Raw genomic sequence first — 21,856 nt, 5'->3', positions numbered from 1 at the left:
TGTTGGACAGTGGAAATCGCTACAGCACACGCAGTTTGGGGGTTAATCTTCCCTCCCTAACTATATCCCTTCTGATGAAGCTGCAGCAACCTCTCCCTATGCTAAGATCGTCAGAAGTAAGATGGCGGTCGGTGTGCCCGCCCCTTTATAGCCCCTGTGATGCCACAGAAGGCAAGCGAATCACTGTCATGCCCTTCTCTAAGATGGTGGGGACCGAGACCTATGTCATCACGCTGCCCACACTCTGCGTCCTCCTTTATTGGCTGAAAAATGGCGCTGAAAGCATCATATGAAACGCGACTTTGGCTCACAGATCGCCGACCTTATGGCCGATCCTACACTAGGATCGGGACGGGTTTCATGGAACCCGACTTTGCCGAAAGTCGGCGATTTTTGAATTTGTTCGATCCGTTTCGCTCAACCCTAATTATAACCAATACTGTTCAGCGGCGAGTAGGCATCCCTGGGACTAAGTCCTACTTTTCTCCTTCTGAGCATGCCCAAGGGAAGATCTCTCATTGGAGGTCGGAGGTCACAAGCTCAGGTCCTGTAGCAGCTCCTTTTAGTCCATCAGGAATGTCCTGAAGAGCTGCAGCTATAAAAGGTTCGCATGGCCGCTCGGCCATGCACTAGTATAAATCAGTATTTGTGTGTGTGTGGATGTATGCCTGTTCTGGTGAAAGCTGCAAATCATTCCCATCCCTAGAGTTGTTGAATGCTCGAGAGTGTTGTAGCACCAGATAGTGCCATCCAGCACCAGGCACAAAATATACTGCGTCTATCCTGCAGTGCCCGCTGCTGCGGTACTGTACCCACTCTGTGCGGCTATCTTTTGCGTCTCCTGACAGTCCGTCAGTCTAGGGTGGGAACTCCCATTTGATCCCAGCATCTGACTCAGGGTGTCCTCATGCGCGGGCTCAAAAGCCACTGAGGGTCAGAGCGGGATCAACCACCAGCATAGTGGGGGTGATTTGCAGGGATCCCACTAGTATCCATTTGCTGCGCCCTGTGAATGCTAAGGGTATGTGTCCATGTTCAGGATTGCATCAGGATTTGGACAGGATTTTTCATCAGTATTTGTAAGCCAAAACCAGGAGTGGAACAATTAGAGGAAAAGTATAACATAAACATATGCACCACTTTTGCATTTATCACCCACTCTTGGTTTTGGCTTACAAATACTGATGAAAAATCCTTACCAAATCCTGATGCAATCCTGAACGTGGACACATACCCTAACAGGGCACAGCATTATCTTTAATCCCAATGACTCTGTGAAGCAACAGAGTTCGCTCCTATACAGACTGAGTTACGGTACCCATGTCTATTCAGGCGTAGTACCGCCATATAGTGCCGCCATTTACTAGCAGCAGGTTCCACTACTGCACGGTGGACCCCGGGCTGCGAACGCACCTCTACTATCTCTATATTTACTCGGTGCGTTCCGCCAGCCTTAACAGTATACTAGCGCCAGATTCTGGCTAGTAATGGCGGACGATCAGCATCTACAACGGTATAACCAGCAGCTGGAGGTTAGGTTGGCAGCTCTTGAACGCACAAACTTGGCTATGGATGTCATCGCAGTCGCTGTTCAGGCTGCTAGCATAGCTGCGGCCAGTTTGACTACTGCCATCTCTGCTTTGACTTTATCTTCTCTCTCCTTACCAGACAAGTTTGCTGGTGACAGTAAGCTGTGTCTGGGATTCGTGAGCCAGTGTGATATACATCTTGAGCTCCTGGCTTCACGTTTTCCCACGGAATGGGCTAAAGTGGGATTTATTTTATCCCTTCGCTTCTTGGACTCTCTGAAACAGGTCTTTATGAGACCTCGTGTCACCCACGATACGACGCTCCAACTGCTGGCTTTGACACAGGGTCAGTCAATTCGCCGTCCACTTCCGGACTTTGGCATCTGAGCTGGAATGGCTGGATAAAGTCCTTATCCCGGTGTTTTGGAAGGGACTGGCTGACCATGTGAAGGACGCCTTGGCCACCAGGGAGATTCCTGCCACACTGGAAGAGCTTATAACTATTTCCACCCGCATCAACCTTCATTTTAACGAATGAAGGTTGGAGCGAACCCAGTGTAGGCAGATGTTCCGTTTGGCTCCTACCTTCACCACTTCTATGGAATCTCCTGTTCAGGCGTCTGAGTCCCATGAGGCCATGGAGGTATCTCGAGCAGGACCTAAGTCCCGAGCCACTCGAATACCCATGGTCTGTAATGTCTGCCAGCAGATAGGACATTATACCAAGAAAGGTCCCCAGCGGTCAGGAAACGACCGCGTCTAGTAACCGTAGGAGGAAGTTTACTAGACTCAGCAGCGTTTTCCTCCAAACTGTTCTTTAAGGGGACAATAACCTTTGGCCCTTCCACTCTTACAGTAGAGCTTTGTGTGGATTCCGGGGTAGAGGGGAATTTTAGGTCCTCAGTAGTGTTGAGTGATACCGTCCGATACTTGAAAGTATCGGTATCGGAAAGTATCGGCCGATACCGGCAAAGTATCGGATCTAATCCGATACAAATACCCGATACCAATACAAGTCAATGGGACTCAAGTATCGGATGGTATCCCTGATGGTTCCCAGGGTCTGAAGGAGAGGAAACTCTCCTTCAGGCCCTGGGATCCATATTACTGTGTAAAATAAAGAATTAAAATAAAAAATATTGCTTTACTCACCTCTCCGACGCACATGGGCGGCACGCGACCAATCACAAGCCGTGACGTAATTTTCAAATCCTGAATGCCTAGAATTAGGCATTCAGGACCTGAAATTACGTCACGGCTTGTTGTGATTGGTCGCGTCGCGGTCACATGGGCGGCACGCGACCAATCAGAAGCCGTGACGTCACAGAAGGCAGTAAACGTGCACATTTTAAGCAAAGAAGGCTGCCGGTTCCCTCGGTGAGGTGCAGGCTGCGTCGGAGAGGTGAGTATAGCAATATTTTTTATTTTAATTCTTTATTTTACACATTGCTATTAATCCCGATACCGATTCCCGATATCACAAAAGTATCGGATCTCGGTATCGGAATTCCGATACCCGCAAGTATCGGCTGATACCCGATACTTGCGGTATCGGAATGCTCAACACTAGTCCTCAGCCTTTGCCTAATGCCACGCAATACCCCTGGTGATGCTCGCCAAGCTGGTGACTGTACGAGTGATGAATGGGTCGACACTGCCTTCACAAATAACACACCATACCATCCCATTTACATTATCTATGTTTCCATCCCATCAGGAGATTATTTACCTCCTTGTCATCCCCGAGGGAATAGACGAGATCCTGCTAAGGATACCCTGGTTACGTTACCACTCCCCTCATATAGAGTGGTCCTCTGGGAGAATTTTGGGATGGAGTGAATCTTGTGAGGGCAGATGTCTGAGGGAGTGCGTTCAGGTTGCTACTACTGAAGTACTCTCAGATCTTTCCTCTCTCCCCAAGCACTATTGGCCCTATGCGGACGTATTCTCCAAGAGGGCTGCGGAGACCCTTCCGCCCCACAGCCCCTTCTGCCCCACCGCCCCTATGACTGTCCTATTGAACTCTTGCCTGGTGCAGAGCCTCCCCAGGGTCGAGTATATCCCCTGTCTCTCTCGGAGATGGAGGCCATGTCCCAATACATCCGGGAGAATCTGGCAAGAGGATTCATTAGAAAGTCAGTGTCACCTGCAGGGGTTGGGTTCTTCATGCAGAAGAAGAACGGAGAACTACGTCCATGCATTGATTACAGGGGTCTTAACGTCATCACCGTTAAGATCAAATACCCTCTGTCTCTGAGATATTCGACAGGTTGCGGGGATCGAGGGTATTTACTAAACTAGATCTGCGGGGTGCTTACAACCTGATTCGCATCTGTGAAGGGGATGAAAGGAAGATGGAATTATAAACCAGGGACGGGCACTATGAATACCTGGTGATGCCCTTTGGGCTCTGTAATGCCCATGCCATTTTCCAAGACTTTGTGAATGATATCTTCTGGGATATGCTCTCCACCTCAGTCGTAGTCTGTCTGGATGATATTCTCATCTACTCTCCAGATATAGACTCCCACCAGAGAGATGTTTGCAAAGTCTTCGACCTCCTACGGGCAAACTCCCTCTACGCCAGGTTGGAGAAGTGTGTGTTTGAGCAGGAGTCATTACCTTTCCTTGGCTATATCATCTCTGCCCAGTGATTGGCTATGGATCCTGACAAGCTACAGGCTGTGATGGACTGGCAGGAACCCCATTCTCTCAAAGCAGTGCAGCGCTTTATGGGGTTGATTAATTACTATCGCCGGCTCATTCCCCACTTCTCAAATTTGGTAGCTCCCTTGGTTGCCCTCACCAAAAAGGGAGCAAATCCCAAATTGTGGTCGGAGGAGGTTTCCGAAGCCTTTCTCTTTATTAAGTCACACTTCGCTAGTGCTCCCATTTTACATCGCCCCGATGTTGATAAACCTTTTATCATGGAGGTGGATGCCTCTTCTGTTGGTGCTGGAGCAGTCCTCTTCCAGAAGGAAGCACAAGGTCGGAAGCATCCTTGCTTCTTCATCTCCAAGACCTTCACACCGGCGGAGAGGAATTATTCCATCAGGGATAGGGAGTTGATAGCCATGAAGCTGGCCTTTTCAGAGTGGAGATACCTCCTGAAGGAGGCCCGCTTTCCCTTCCAAGTTTTCACCGACCACAAAAATTTGGTGTATTTGCAAACCGCCCAGCGGCTAAACTCTCACCAGGCCAGATTGTCCCTGTTCTTCTCCCGATTCCACTTTTCCCTCCATTTTCTCTCTGGGGAGAGGAACACTCATGCTGGCGCTCCCTCCTGCTCCTTTGTGTCATCAGAGGAGGAGGAGGAGCCTTGGCTTATTGTCCCTTCAGAGAGCCTGAGAACTGTGGCTCCGGTTTCGCTAGAGTCTGTGCCCCGGCAAGACTTTCATTCCATCTAATTTGCGACCGGAGGTTCTCTCTTGGGCTCACTCATCCAGGGTGGGTGGACATTTTGGGACAAAGAGGAAAGCTGAGCTTCTGGCGAGGATGTACTGGTGGCCACATATGGCCCATGACGTCGGGGACTATATTCGGGCATGTGTCTCCTGCCCCTAGAATCGATCTCTTCGGCAATGGCCTATTGGGCTACTTTACCCCCTGCCAGTGGCAGACAGGCCCTGGGAGGTGGTCGGGATGGACTTCGTGGTGGGCTTACCCAAGTCTCGTAGCTGCACTGTTATCTGGGTAGTCACCGATCATTTTTCTAAAATGGTGCACTTGGTTCTGCTTCCACAGTTACCTTCTGCAAGGGCCTTGGTGGCGATGCTCATTAAACATGTTTTCCGTCTACATGGCATGCCTGACAAAATTGTCAGTGACCGGAGTCCCCAGTTTGTGTCTTGGTTCTGGAGAGAGCTCTGTCGTTTACTCAGCATTGAGCTGAATCTCTCTTCTGCATATCATTCCAAGAGGAATGGGTTGGTAGAGAGGGCCAACCAGACTCTGGTCACATACCTGCAACATTTTGTCTCCACCAGGCAGGATGACTGGGCATCTTTGTTATCATGGGTGGAATTTGCTTTGAACAACGCTGTAGCCGACTCCACCAGGCAGACCCCATTCCTCCTTAATGACAGACAAGCATCCTCGTGTCCCTATGCCCATTCCCGTGTCATCCACCGATTCTAGGGTGGCACACTGGGCGGTAGAGGCATGTGACATTTGGGACCGCACACAGGATGCCATCCGGGCCTCCAAGAATAGAATGATGCTTTCTGCCGATGCACATCGGTGCCCCGCTCAGACCTTTGCTCCTAGCGACTTAGTGTGGCTCTCCATCCGTAACATCAGGCTACGAGTTGAGTCCACTAAGTTTGTGCCTCGCTGCATAGGCCCTTTCAAGGTTCTGGAACAAGCTAACTCTGTGGTCTACTGTTTGGCTCTTCCTCCACGCCTAGGTATCACCGACACTTTTCATGTATCCCTCTTAAAGCCCTTATATATGTCCCAGTTTTCTGAGTCATCTGCTGGGACATCGGGTTCCACGGACGAGTACGAGGTGAACTCTATCTTTGGGTGCAAGGTGGTACAAAATATTATCTGGTGGACTGGAAGGGTCATGGCCCAGAGTAAGAACCTGTTGAGCACATTCGGGCTCCGCTGCTCATTGCAGCCTTTGAACGTAGCGAGGCCCTAGGAGAGGGGGTAATGTTAGGTGTCAAGTTCCCACCATTGCACAGGGGGAATCTCGAACCATGTCCACTGTGGTCTCCCATTCTCCTCCAGCCGCAGTGGAACTTGCTCAGCGGAGACATCGGTCCCAATGTCTGGCTCAAACTGATACTGTGCGAATGGTTACTGCTGCCTTTCCAGGCTCTGCCTTTGTAGCCAGCAGTAATAGCAGCATTCAGCAGCAAGCAGGCCTTTCTGGGACTAAGACCTGCTTTTCCAAAACTGAGCATGCCCATTTGACGACCTCCCATTGGAGGTTGGGGTTCACATGCTCAGGTCCTGTTGTGGCTCCTATTGGACCATCAGGAAGGTCCCGGAGTGCTACTGCTGTAAAAGGTTTGCATGGCCGCTCGGCCATGCTCTAGTGTAAACTTTACTTGTGTGTGTGTAGATGAATGCCTGTCGATGGATGAAAGCTCCGAATCATTCCCATCCCTAGTGTTGTTGCCTGCTCGCGAATGTTGGAAGCTACCTAGCGCCAGACAGTGCTACTCTGCACATCCAGCACACAATTCAGCGTCTCTCAGCAGCGACCGCCAGTGCGGCACCTTGCGCTTAGTGCGCTTTCCTGGCCCTGGTTAGGGTGGTTAGTGGCGTCCACCAGAGCGGCGTTGTACGCACTCTTGCGCGATAAATTATTATTATTTCAGTTCTATCCCTGACACCACAGTAACGGTGTCGAGCATAAGAGGTCTAGAGGAACTCTTTCCCCGTGTCTTGTGACAGAGTTCTGTGACCCCTTTCTTGCACTCTCTGTGCGGTATTGCGGCCCTGTGATGCAACTGGGTTTGCTTCCTTCATACCGGGTGAAGCTAACCCATGTGTGTATTCATATTATATCACCATCTAGTCCGCCATTACCGAGCAGCAGGCGTCCTTTCTGCACAGTAGAGCCCAATCTGCGAACGCACCTCATAGCCTCTCTAATTATTATTTGGTGCATTCCGCCAGTCCTAACATCTGCAGCCCCAACTTTGGCCATCACCGGTCGTGAGTGTGCAGTTCACAGGGGAAGCAAGGGTTGCCTAGCCTGGTTCTTTTTTGAAACTGCAAAAAATGACACAACACCCATTGTCTGTCAAATTTGCAAAAGAACTCAGTAGAGGCAACAAATGCAATAATTTGACAACTACATGCATGCACCAGCACATGCACAATCAGCGTGCCATAGTGTAGGAATCTAACTGCACTAAAATGCAGCTTAGAATGCCTCACCGACCACCAGATATTCGCCCCATCTGCTGCTTCTTCCTCCTCCATCACCATTCCATGCCTTCTTGCACAGGTCTCTGGCCAAAGAAACTACACTTGTTTACCCCCTACAGTCGAGATGAGTGACAGTCTGTAAGTCGTAGTAGAAGTAGACATGACTGCTGCTTTTGTGTCACCTAGCACATCACATCTTTCTTAATCTGCTATAACGCTTTGCGTGCACCTCACTCACAGTCCATCAGTTTGTCCTGTTCTCTTTACTTCACCCTGTCTCAGGAGAGCAGCCAGCCCCCGGTCCTGCAGTTGTGGTCACTTAAAAGAATATTTCCTCCTCACATGCCACATACCTCCACCATCTCCTATCTGTTGGCCACAGAAATACTGCTTTTCCGCCTGATGGATACAGATGGATTCAGAAAGTTGATGGCCATCACAGTCCCCCAGTATCAGTTGCACAGTCACCATTACTTCTCTAAGAAAGCTGTACCTGCGCTACTCCAGCATGTCACCAAAAACATTACCCATTCCCTGAAAAATTCTATGTCTGCCAGGGTGCATTTCATCACTTACACCTGGATGTGTAAACATGGGCAGGGGCGTTACATCTCACTGACTTTGCACTGGTAGACACTAGGGTTGAGCGAAATGGATCAGTCATTTTCATAAGTTGCTGACTTTTGGCAAAGTCGGGTTTCATGAAACCCGACCCGATCCCAGCGTGCGATCTGCCATGCGGTACATGATCTTCGCGCCAAAGTTGCGTTTCCTATGACGCTTAAAGCGCCATTTCTCAGCCAATGAAGGTGCATGCAGAGTGTGGGCAGCGTGATGACATAGGTCCTGGTCCCCACCATCTTAGAGAAGGGCATGGCAGTGATTGGCTTGCTTTCTGCGGCGTCACAGGGGCTATAAAGGGGCATGACCGCCATGTTACTGCTGCTGATCTGAGCATAGGGAGAGGTTGCTGCCGCTTCATCAGAAGCAGGGATAGCGTTAGGCAGGGTATATTAACCCCCAAACCGCTTGTGCTGTAGCGATTTCCACTGTCCAACATCACCTTTTGTTTGCAGGGACAGTGGAGGCAAGATTTCTGTGCAACAGCTCTGTAGCTTATAAGGCTCCCTGATTGCTGCGTTGCTGTGTGTACGCCGCTGTGCAAACCAACTGCTTTTTTAAAAGCACAAATCCTGTTGCTCCTTCCTTTCTACACAGCTATCTTGTTTGTTTGTCCTCATTTTTTGTGTGCAGCAGTCCTTTTTATTGCTGCCTGCCATACTTTTCAGAGATTATTGTAGGGAGATAGTAATTGTACTACGGTCCCCTTTTTTTTTTTTTTAATATCTTCCAGCCACTTTCAGCCCCTGAAATTGTGTAGTGTAAAACAGTTGGCCTGTATTTTGCTGCACTGTCCCACACCTAAGAAGGGAGATTTATATTGCCAATCAGTGCATCTGTGCCAGTGCTGTCTGTGGTATCTGTCATTCATTTAGTGCCACAGGAAATATACTGTGATATAGTGGGCCTGATTTATTCACTTGTCTCCCATATCCACAAAAAAAATTAAAGGGAAAATAATCTTGCCAAATCTGTGCCAGTGCTGTCTGTGGTATCTTTCATTCATTTTTTGCCACAGAAAATATACTGTGATATAGTGGGCCTGATTTATTCACTTGTCTCCCATATCAAAAAAAAGAAATTAAAGGGAGAATAATCTTGCCAAATCTGTGCCAGTGCTGTCTGTGGTATCTCTCATTCATTTTTTGCCACAGAAAATATACTGTGATATAGTGGGCCTGATTTATTCACTTGTCTCCCATATAAAAAAAAATATTAACCCCTTCGCGACATGCGCCGTACTAGTACTGCGCTGCCGGCACTGCATTAGTGCCAGCAGCAGTACTAGTACGGCGCATCGATCACCGAGGTCTCGCGCTGAGCGCCGCGGTGATCGGCTGCGGGTGTCAGCTGTATATGACAGCTGACACCCCGCAACAATACCCACGATCGGCGCTGTCGCCGATCGCGGGCATTTAACCCCTCTGATGCCGCTGTCAGTAGTGACAGCGGCATAGAGGGGGATCGCGCAGGGACGGGGGCTCCCTGCGCTTTCCCACCGGAGCAGAGCGACGAGATCGCGCTGCTCTGGTGACCTGGAAGGAGTCCCCGGATCCAAGATAGCCACCGGACTCCTTCCGGGTCATCAGATGACCCTGCTTGCCGGCGCCTGCAGAGAGCTGCTGAGTGCAGGCGCCGGCAAGCCTCTGGAGCGTCCCTGTCAGATCGGTAATCTGACAGAGTGCTGTGCACACTGTCAGATCACCGATCTGTGATGTCCCCCCCTGGGACAAAGTTAAAAAAAAAAATGTCCACATGTGTAAAAAAAAATAAAAAAAAAATTCCTAAATAAAGAAAAAAAAAAAAATATTCCCATAAATACATTTCTTTATCTAAATAAAAAAAAATCACACAATAAAAGTACACATGTTTAGTATCGCCGCGTCCGTAACGACACCACCTATAAAACAATATCACTAGTTAACCCCTTCAGTGAACACCGTAAAAAAAAAGGCAAAAAACAACGCTTTATTCTCATACCGCCAAACAAAAAGTGGAATAACACGCGATCAAAAAGACGGATATAAATAACCATGGTACCGCTGAAAACGTCATCTTGTTCCGCAAAAAAAAAGCCACCATACAGCATCATCAGCAGAAAAATAAAAAAGTTATAGTCCTCAGAATAAAGCGATGCAAAAACAATTATTTTTTCTATAAAATAGTTTTTATTGTGTAAAAGCGCCAAAACATAAAAAAATTACATAAATGAGGTATCGCTGTAATCGTACTGACCCGAAGAATAAAACTGCTGTATCCTTTTTACCAAACACGGAACGGTATAAACGCCCCCCCTAAAAGAATTTCAGGAATTGCTGGTTTTTGTTCACTCCGCCTCCCAAAAATCGGAATAAAAAGCGATCAAAAAATGACATGTGCCTGAAAATGGTACCAATAAAAACGTCAACTCGTCCCGCAAAAAACAAGATCTCACATGACTCTGTGGACCAAAATATGGAAAAATTATATCTCTCAAAATGTGGAGACGCAAAAACTATTTTTTGCAATAAAAAGCGTCTTTTAGTGTGTGATGGCTGCCAATCATAAAAATCCGCCCAAAAAAACGCTATAAAAGTAAATCAAATCCCCCTTCATCACCCGCTTAGTTAGGGAAAAATAATAAAATTTTAAAAAATATATTTATTTCCATTTTCCCGTTAGGCTACTTTCACACTAGCGTCGGTACGGGGCCGTCGCGCTGCGTTGGCCCGACATACCGACGCATACTGTGCAAGCGCCGCACAACGGGGGCAGCGGATGCTGTTTTTCCACGCATCCGCTGCCCCATTGTGAGGTGCGGGGAGGTGGGGGCGGAGTTCCAGCCGCTCATGCGCGGTCGGAAATGGTGGACCGTCGGCACAAAAAAAGTTACATGTAACGTTTTTTGCTGCCGGCGGTCCGCCACAACACGACACAACCGTCGCACGACGGTTGCGACGTGTGTCAATACGTCGCAATGCGTCGCTAATGTTAGTCTATGGGGAAAAAACGCATACTGCAGATGACTTTGCAGGATGCGTTTTTTCGCCAAAACGACGCATTGCGACGTATGCAAAAGAACGCTAGTGTGAAAGTAGCGCTAGGGTTAGGACTAGGGTTAGGGTTAGGGCTAGGGTTGGGGTTAGGGCTAGGGTTAGGGCTGGGGTTAGGGTTGGGGTTAGGGTTTCAGTTAGAATTGGGGAGTTTCCACTGTTAAGGCACATCAGCGGCTCTCCAAACGCGACATGGCGTCCGATCTCAATTCCAGCCAATTCTGCTTTGAAAAACTAAAAAGGTGCTCCTTCCCTTCCGAGTTCTCCTGTGCGCCCAAACAGTGGTTCCATCCAACATATGGGGTATCAGCGTTCTCAGGACAAGTTGGACAACAACTTCTGGGGTCCAATTTGTCCTGTTACCCTTGGGAAAATAAAAACATCGGGGCTAAAATATAATTTTCGTGGAAAAAAATATATTTTTTATTTTTGCGGCTCTGCGTTATAAACTGTAGTGAGACACTTGGGGGTTCAAAGTTCTCACAACACATCTAGATAAGTTCCCTGGGGGGTCTAGTTTCCAATATGGGGTCACTTGTATGGGGTTTCTACTGTTTAGGTACATCAGGGGCTCTGCAAATGCAACATGACACCTGCAGACCAATCCTTCTAAGTCTGCATTTCAAACGGCGCTCCTTCCATTCCGAGCTCTGCCGTGCGCCCAAACAGTGGTTCCCCCCATATATGGGGTATCAGCGTACTCAGGACAAATTGGACAACAACTTTTGTTGTCCAATTTCTCCTGTTACCCTTGGGAAAATAAAAACGTGGGGGCTAAAATATAATTTTCGTGGAAAAAAAAAGAATTTTTATTTTCACGGCTCTGCGTGATAAACTGTAGTGAAACACTTGTTGGTTCAAAGTTCTCACAACACATCTAGATAAGTTCCGTGGGGGGTCTAGTTTCCAATATGGGGTCACTTGTGGGGGGTTTCTACTGTTTAGGTACATCAGGGGCTCTGCAAATGCAACATGACACCTGCAGACCAATCCATCTAAGTCTGCATTTCAAACGGCGCTCCTTCCCTTCCGAGCTCTGCCGTGCGCCCAAACAGTGGTTCCCCCCCATATATGGGGTATCATCGTACTCAGGACAAACTGTACAATAACTTTTGTGGTCCAATTTCTCCTGTTACCCTTGAGAAAAAAAAAATTGCGGGCTAAAACATCATTTTGTGGAAAGAAAAAATGATTTTTTAATTTTCACAGCGCTACATTCTAAACTTTAGTGAAACAATTGGGGGTTAAAAGTGCTCACCACACATCTAGATAAGTTCATTAGGGGGTCTTCTTTCCAAAATGGTGTCACTTGTGGGGGTTTCTACTGTTTAGGCACGTCAGGGGCTCTCCAAACACGACATGGGTTCCGATCTCAATTCCAGCCAATTTTGCATTGAAAAGTCAAATGGCGCTCTTTCCCTTCCGAGCTCTGCCATGCGCCCAAACAGTGGTTTATCCCCATATATGAAGTATCAGCGTACTCAGAACAAATTGCACAACAACTTTTGGGGTCCAATTTATCCTGTTACCCTTGGGAAAATAAGAAATTTGGGGCAAAAAGATCATTTTTTTTTTAAATTAATATGATTTTTTTTTTACGGCTCTACATTATAAACTTCTGTGAAGCACTTGGAGGTTCAAAGTGCTCACCACACATTTAGATTAGTTCCTTAGAGGGTCTACTTTCCAAAATGGTGTCACTTGTGGGGGTTTCCACTGTTTTAGGCTCATGAAGGGCTCTCCAATCGCGACATGGGTTTCGATCTCAATTCCAGCAAATCTTGCATTGAAAAGTCAAATGGCGCGCCTTCCCTTCCGAGCTCTGCTATGTGCCCAATCAATGGTTTACCCCAACATGTGGGGTATCGGCGTACTCAGGACAAATTGTACAACAACTTTTTGGGTCCACTTTCTCCTGTTACCCTTGGTAAAATGAAACAAATAGGATCTGAAGTAAAAATTTTGTGAAAAAAAAGTTAAATGTTCAATTTTTTTTAAACATTCCAAAAATTCCTGTGAAGCACCTGAGGGGTTAATAAACTTTTTGAATGTGGTTTTGAGTACCTTGAGGGATGCAGTTTTTAGAATGGTGTCACTTTTGGGCATTTTCTGTCATATAGACCCCCCAAAGTCACTTCAAGTGTGAGGTGGTCGGTAAAAAAAATGGTTTTACAAATTTTGTTGCAAAAATGAGAAATCGCTGGTCAACTTTTAACCCTTATAACTCCCTAACAAAAAAAAATTATGTTTCCAAAATTGTGCTGATGTAAAGCAGACATGTGGGAAATGTTGTTTATAAACTATATTATGAGATATAACTCTCTAATTTAAGGGCATAAAAACTAAAAGTTTGAAAATTGCTAAATTTTCATAATTTTCGACAAATTTTTGTTTTTTTCACAAATAAATGCAAGTCATATCGAAGAAGTTTTACCACTATCATGAAGTACAATATGTCACGAAAAAAAATGTCAGAATCAGCAGGATCCGTTGAAGCGTTTCAGAGTTATGACCTCATAAAGTGACAGTGGTCAGAATTGTAAAAATTGGCCGTGTCACTTAGGTGAAAACAGGCTTCGGGGTGAAGGGGTTAAAGGTAGAATAATCTTGCCCAATCTGTGCCAGTGCTGTCTGAGGTATCTCTCATTCATTTTTTGCCACAGAAAATATACTGTGATATAGTGGGCCTGATTTATTCACTTGTCTCCCATATCCAAAAAAAAATATTAAAGGGAGAATAATCTTGGCAAATCTGTGCCAGTGCTGTCTGTGGTATCTGTCATTCATTTTTTTGCTACAGAAAATATACTGTGATATAGTGGGCCTGATTTATTCACTTGTCTCCCATACCCCCCAAAAAAAAAATTAAAGGGAGAATAATCTTGCCAAATCTGTGCCAGTGCTGTCTGTGGTATCTCTCATTCATTTTTTGCCACAGAAAATATACTGTGATATAGTGGGCCTGATTTATTCACTTGTCTCCCATATAAAAAAAAATATTAACCCCTTCGCGACATGCGCCGTACTAGTACTGCGCTGCCGGCACTGCATTAGTGCCAGCAGCAGTACTAGTACGGCGCATCGATCACCGAGGTCTCGCGCTGAGCGCCGCGGTGATCGGCTGCGGGTGTCAGCTGTATATGACAGCTGACACCCCGCAACAATACCCACGATCGGCGCTGTCGCCGATCGCGGGCATTTAACCCCTCTGATGCCGCTGTCAGTAGTGACAGCGGCATAGAGGGGGATCGCGCAGGGACGGGGGCTCCCTGCGCTTTCCCACCGGAGCAGAGCGACGAGATCGCGCTGCTCTGGTGACCTGGAAGGAGTCCCCGGATCCAAGATAGCCACCGGACTCCTTCCGGGTCATCAGATGACCCTGCTTGCCGGCGCCTGCAGAGAGCTGCTGAGTGCAGGCGCCGGCAAGCCTCTGGAGCGTCCCTGTCAGATCGGTAATCTGACAGAGTGCTGTGCACACTGTCAGATCACCGATCTGTGATGTCCCCCCCTGGGACAAAGTTAAAAAAAAAAATGTCCACATGTGTAAAAAAAAATAAAAAAAAAATTCCTAAATAAAGAAAAAAAAAAAAATATTCCCATAAATACATTTCTTTATCTAAATAAAAAAAAATCACACAATAAAAGTACACATGTTTAGTATCGCCGCGTCCGTAACGACACCACCTATAAAACAATATCACTAGTTAACCCCTTCAGTGAACACCGTAAAAAAAAAGGCAAAAAACAACGCTTTATTCTCATACCGCCAAACAAAAAGTGGAATAACACGCGATCAAAAAGACGGATATAAATAACCATGGTACCGCTGAAAACGTCATCTTGTTCCGCAAAAAAAAAGCCACCATACAGCATCATCAGCAGAAAAATAAAAAAGTTATAGTCCTCAGAATAAAGCGATGCAAAAACAATTATTTTTTCTATAAAATAGTTTTTATTGTGTAAAAGCGCCAAAACATAAAAAAATTACATAAATGAGGTATCGCTGTAATCGTACTGACCCGAAGAATAAAACTGCTGTATCCTTTTTACCAAACACGGAACGGTATAAACGCCCCCCCTAAAAGAATTTCAGGAATTGCTGGTTTTTGTTCACTCCGCCTCCCAAAAATCGGAATAAAAAGCGATCAAAAAATGACATGTGCCTGAAAATGGTACCAATAAAAACGTCAACTCGTCCCGCAAAAAACAAGATCTCACATGACTCTGTGGACCAAAATATGGAAAAATTATATCTCTCAAAATGTGGAGACGCAAAAACTATTTTTTGCAATAAAAAGCGTCTTTTAGTGTGTGATGGCTGCCAATCATAAAAATCCGCCCAAAAAAACGCTATAAAAGTAAATCAAATCCCCCTTCATCACCCGCTTAGTTAGGGAAAAATAATAAAATTTTAAAAAATATATTTATTTCCATTTTCCCGTTAGGCTACTTTCACACTAGCGTCGGTACGGGGCCGTCGCGCTGCGTTGGCCCGACATACCGACGCATACTGTGCAAGCGCCGCACAACGGGGGCAGCGGATGCTGTTTTTCCACGCATCCGCTGCCCCATTGTGAGGTGCGGGGAGGTGGGGGCGGAGTTCCAGCCGCTCATGCGCGGTCGGAAATGGTGGACCGTCGGCACAAAAAAAGTTACATGTAACGTTTTTTGCTGCCGGCGGTCCGCCACAACACGACACAACCGTCGCACGACGGTTGCGACGTGTGTCAATACGTCGCAATGCGTCGCTAATGTTAGTCTATGGGGAAAAAACGCATACTGCAGATGACTTTGCAGGATGCGTTTTTTCGCCAAAACGACGCATTGCGACGTATGCAAAAGAACGCTAGTGTGAAAGTAGCGCTAGGGTTAGGACTAGGGTTAGGGTTAGGGCTAGGGTTGGGGTTAGGGCTAGGGTTAGGGCTGGGGTTAGGGTTGGGGTTAGGGTTTCAGTTAGAATTGGGGAGTTTCCACTGTTAAGGCACATCAGCGGCTCTCCAAACGCGACATGGCGTCCGATCTCAATTCCAGCCAATTCTGCTTTGAAAAACTAAAAAGGTGCTCCTTCCCTTCCGAGTTCTCCTGTGCGCCCAAACAGTGGTTCCATCCAACATATGGGGTATCAGCGTTCTCAGGACAAGTTGGACAACAACTTCTGGGGTCCAATTTGTCCTGTTACCCTTGGGAAAATAAAAACATCGGGGCTAAAATATAATTTTCGTGGAAAAAAATATATTTTTTATTTTTGCGGCTCTGCGTTATAAACTGTAGTGAGACACTTGGGGGTTCAAAGTTCTCACAACACATCTAGATAAGTTCCCTGGGGGGTCTAGTTTCCAATATGGGGTCACTTGTATGGGGTTTCTACTGTTTAGGTACATCAGGGGCTCTGCAAATGCAACATGACACCTGCAGACCAATCCTTCTAAGTCTGCATTTCAAACGGCGCTCCTTCCATTCCGAGCTCTGCCGTGCGCCCAAACAGTGGTTCCCCCCATATATGGGGTATCAGCGTACTCAGGACAAATTGGACAACAACTTTTGTTGTCCAATTTCTCCTGTTACCCTTGGGAAAATAAAAACGTGGGGGCTAAAATATAATTTTCGTGGAAAAAAAAAGAATTTTTATTTTCACGGCTCTGCGTGATAAACTGTAGTGAAACACTTGTTGGTTCAAAGTTCTCACAACACATCTAGATAAGTTCCGTGGGGGGTCTAGTTTCCAATATGGGGTCACTTGTGGGGGGTTTCTACTGTTTAGGTACATCAGGGGCTCTGCAAATGCAACATGACACCTGCAGACCAATCCATCTAAGTCTGCATTTCAAACGGCGCTCCTTCCCTTCCGAGCTCTGCCGTGCGCCCAAACAGTGGTTCCCCCCCATATATGGGGTATCATCGTACTCAGGACAAACTGTACAATAACTTTTGTGGTCCAATTTCTCCTGTTACCCTTGAGAAAAAAAAAATTGCGGGCTAAAACATCATTTTGTGGAAAGAAAAAATGATTTTTTAATTTTCACAGCGCTACATTCTAAACTTTAGTGAAACAATTGGGGGTTAAAAGTGCTCACCACACATCTAGATAAGTTCATTAGGGGGTCTTCTTTCCAAAATGGTGTCACTTGTGGGGGTTTCTACTGTTTAGGCACGTCAGGGGCTCTCCAAACACGACATGGGTTCCGATCTCAATTCCAGCCAATTTTGCATTGAAAAGTCAAATGGCGCTCTTTCCCTTCCGAGCTCTGCCATGCGCCCAAACAGTGGTTTATCCCCATATATGAAGTATCAGCGTACTCAGAACAAATTGCACAACAACTTTTGGGGTCCAATTTATCCTGTTACCCTTGGGAAAATAAGAAATTTGGGGCAAAAAGATCATTTTTTTTTTAAATTAATATGATTTTTTTTTACGGCTCTACATTATAAACTTCTGTGAAGCACTTGGAGGTTCAAAGTGCTCACCACACATTTAGATTAGTTCCTTAGAGGGTCTACTTTCCAAAATGGTGTCACTTGTGGGGGTTTCCACTGTTTTAGGCTCATCAAGGGCTCTCCAATCGCGACATGGGTTTCGATCTCAATTCCAGCAAATCTTGCATTGAAAAGTCAAATGGCGCGCCTTCCCTTCCGAGCTCTGCTATGTGCCCAATCAATGGTTTACCCCAACATGTGGGGTATCGGCGTACTCAGGACAAATTGTACAACAACTTTTTGGGTCCACTTTCTCCTGTTACCCTTGGTAAAATGAAACAAATAGGATCTGAAGTAAAAATTTTGTGAAAAAAAAGTTAAATGTTCAATTTTTTTTAAACATTCCAAAAATTCCTGTGAAGCACCTGAGGGGTTAATAAACTTTTTGAATGTGGTTTTGAGTACCTTGAGGGATGCAGTTTTTAGAATGGTGTCACTTTTGGGCATTTTCTGTCATATAGACCCCCCAAAGTCACTTCAAGTGTGAGGTGGTCGGTAAAAAAAATGGTTTTACAAATTTTGTTGCAAAAATGAGAAATCGCTGGTCAACTTTTAACCCTTATAACTCCCTAACAAAAAAAAATTATGTTTCCAAAATTGTGCTGATGTAAAGCAGACATGTGGGAAATGTTGTTTATAAACTATATTATGAGATATAACTCTCTAATTTAAGGGCATAAAAACTAAAAGTTTGAAAATTGCTAAATTTTCATAATTTTCGACAAATTTTTGTTTTTTTCACAAATAAATGCAAGTCATATCGAAGAAGTTTTACCACTATCATGAAGTACAATATGTCACGAAAAAAAATGTCAGAATCAGCAGGATCCGTTGAAGCGTTTCAGAGTTATGACCTCATAAAGTGACAGTGGTCAGAATTGTAAAAATTGGCCGTGTCACTTAGGTGAAAACAGGCTTCGGGGTGAAGGGGTTAAAGGTAGAATAATCTTGCCCAATCTGTGCCAGTGCTGTCTGAGGTATCTCTCATTCATTTTTTGCCACAGAAAATATACTGTGATATAGTGGGCCTGATTTATTCACTTGTCTCCCATATCCAAAAAAAAATATTAAAGGGAGAATAATCTTGGCAAATCTGTGCCAGTGCTGTCTGTGGTATCTGTCATTCATTTTTTTGCTACAGAAAATATACTGTGATATAGTGGGCCTGATTTATTCACTTGTCTCCCATACCCCCCAAAAAAAAAATTAAAGGGAGAATAATCTTGCCAAATCTGTGCCAGTGCTGTCTGTGGTATCTCTCATTCATTTTTTGCCACAGAAAATATACTGTGATATAGTGGGCCTGATTTATTGACTTGTCTCCCATATCCAAAATAAAAAATTAAAGGGAGAATAATCTTGCCAAATCTGTGCCAGTGCTGTCTGTGGTATCTTTCATTAATTTTTTGCCACAGAAAATATACTGTGATATAGTGGGCCTGATTTATTCACTTGTCTCCCATATCCAAAAAAAGAAATTAAAGGGAAAATAATCTTGCGAAATCTGTGCCAGTGCTGTCTGTTGTATCTCTCATTCATTTTTTGCCACAGAAAATATACTGTGATATAGTGGGCCTGATTAAATCCTGCATTCTCCCACACATAAAGAGGGAAATTTCTATTGACAATGTGTGCATCTGCGTGCGTCAGTCCTGTTTGTGGCAATTCTGCCAGCCTCTATCTGCCAATCAAACTGTGTAGTGTAATACAGTGGGCCTCATTTTTTCCAGCATTCGCCCACACATAAAAAAGGGAGATTTTAATTCACAACAAGTTTACGTACACCTTCTACCAGCTTGCACAGGACCACATAATGGTTGTTAGTTTGGTTTAATTTTTCCAAGAATGAGGAAGTCTGGTGGAAGAGGTCGTGGCCGTGGGCGGTCATTGCCAGCTGGTAATGATGGTGGTGGTGGAGCATCTGGTGGTAGTGGGAAATGCAAAATTGCACCTAAGTCTCAAGTTGTTGAGCCAGCGTCATCGTCTGGCTACACAATTCCTCGAAGGCTCCCTTTTCTGGGAGTAGGAAAACCGCTTTTGAAGCCGGAGCAGCAGGAACAAGTTTTGGCTTTCATTGCTGACTCTGCCTCTAGCTCTCTTGCCTCCTCCTCGGAAAGTGCAAAATGTAAGAGCAGTGCGTCGTCAGTGGATGTTCCCGGTCAGGGACAAGTTGCTTCCTTGTGTTCTTCACCCAGAACAACAGAGAAGGATGCGTCAGGCGACACAACAGGTTACTCCATGGAGCTATTTACACATACCGTTCCTGGGTTAGAAAGGGAAATTGTTAACAGGCCATGTCCATTACAAGATGAATCGGACATGGAGTGCACAGATGCACAGCCACAGCCAGATTATTATGCTGTTCCTTTGACTCAGATCAGAACATTGCCCTCGCAGTGTACTGATCCAGAATCTGACCCTGATGACACTATTAAGCCCCGTCACGAACGCTATAGCACCGGCTTACACGGTGACCCAGAGGAAGGTGCCCAGGACATAGAAGAGGAGGTCATAGATGACACAGTTGTTGACCCCGATTGGCAGCCATTGGAGTAACAGGGTGTAGGCAGCAGTAGCTCTGAAGCGGAGGAGGACGAGCCGCAGCAGGCATCAACATCACAACAGGTTCCATCTGGCAGGCCCGTATCTGGTCAAAAACGTGTGGCAAAACCAAATCCAGTTGTAGAACAGCGTTGCCATCCGGTTAAAGTAGCTCAGTGTGCAATGCCTGAAAAGGTATCTGATAGCAGGAAGAGTGCAGTCTGGTATTTTTTTAACCAAGATCCAAATGATCAGTGCAAAGTCATCTGTAACAAATGCTCAAGGACCTTCAGCAGAGGTCAGAATGTAAAAAATCTAAATACAAGCTGCATGCGTAGACATTTAACCACCATGCACTTGCAAGCCTGGACTAACTACCAAACGTCCCTTAACGTTGTAGCACCCTCTCACAATGAAGCTAGTCAGCAACGCTACATCCCTTCCCTCACTGTAAGCCCATCGTTTACCACACCACCTGCAGTAAATGTGGCGGCCAAAGCCGTCAGGGAATCACCAGGTTCGTGGTAGCAAACACTGTATATAGGGCAACAGCAAGAAGACTATCACCAACACTGTCTCAGTCTGCTATGTCCACCGGCACCCCCGCTAGTTCCACCCTATGCAGCTCTCCAGTTCAGCTCACCCTACATGAGACATGAGGAAAAGGAAGTACTCATCCTCGCATCCGCGTACACAGGGTTTGAACGCCCACATTGCTAGACTAATCTCGTTTGAGATGATGCCCTACCGTTTAGTTGAAACTGAAGCTTTCAAAGCCCTGATGAACTATGCTGTACCATGCTACGAGCTACCCAGTAGACACTTCTTTTTGAGAAAAGCCATCCCAGCCCTCCACCAGCATGTAAAAGACCGCATTGTCCATGCACTCAGGCAATCTGTGAGTAGAAAGGTGCACCTGACAACAGATGCATGGACCAGTAGGCATGGCCAGGGGCGTTACGTCTCCATCACGGCACACTGGGTTAATGTGGTGGATGCAGGGTCCACAGGGGACAGCAATATTGGGACAGTTCTTCCTAGCCCACGGTCTAGGAATCAGTTGGCTGTAGGCATTGCTCCCCCCTCCTCCTCCTCCTCCTCCAGCAGAAGCGAGAGCTCGTCCACAGACCGCAGTCGCACGACCACTCCATCCGCAGCTGCCACTGTTGCACACGAGGTGTCCCATTATGGAACAGCTATTGGCAAGCGTCAGCAGGCAGTATTGGCAAAGAAGTGTTTAGGCGACAACAGACACACCGCGGAAGTTCTGTCCGAGTTCTTGCAGCAAGAAACTCAGTCATGGCTGGGCACTGTACATCTTGAGGCAGGCAAGGTAGTGAATGATAACGGAAGGAACTTTATAGCTGCCATAGCCCTTTCACAACTGAAACACATTCCTTGCCTGGCTCACACCTTAAACCTGGTGGTGCAGTGCTTTCTGAAAAGTTATCCGGGGTTACCCGACCTGCCCCTGAAAGTGCGCAGACTTTGCTCGCACATCCGCCATTTGCCCGTACACTCCAGCCGTATGCAGAACCATCAGCGGTCTTTGAAACTTCCCCAGCATCGCCTAATCATCAACGTTGCAACAAGGTGGAACTCCACACTGCACATGCTTCAGAGACTGTGCGAACAGAGGCGTGCTGTTATGTATTTTTGGGAGGATACACATACACGGGTAGGCAGTTGGATGGCGGACATGGAGTTGTCAGGTGTGCAGTGGTCGAAGCTCCAAGACCTGTGTCAAGTCCTTCAGTGTTTTGAGGAATGCAC

This window comes from Ranitomeya variabilis, chromosome 1 (assembly GCF_051348905.1).
Source record: "Ranitomeya variabilis isolate aRanVar5 chromosome 1, aRanVar5.hap1, whole genome shotgun sequence".
Taxonomy (NCBI): domain Eukaryota; kingdom Metazoa; phylum Chordata; class Amphibia; order Anura; family Dendrobatidae; genus Ranitomeya; species Ranitomeya variabilis.
The sequence above is the reverse complement of the archived record's forward strand: the minus strand, read 5'-3'. Positions refer to the sequence as shown.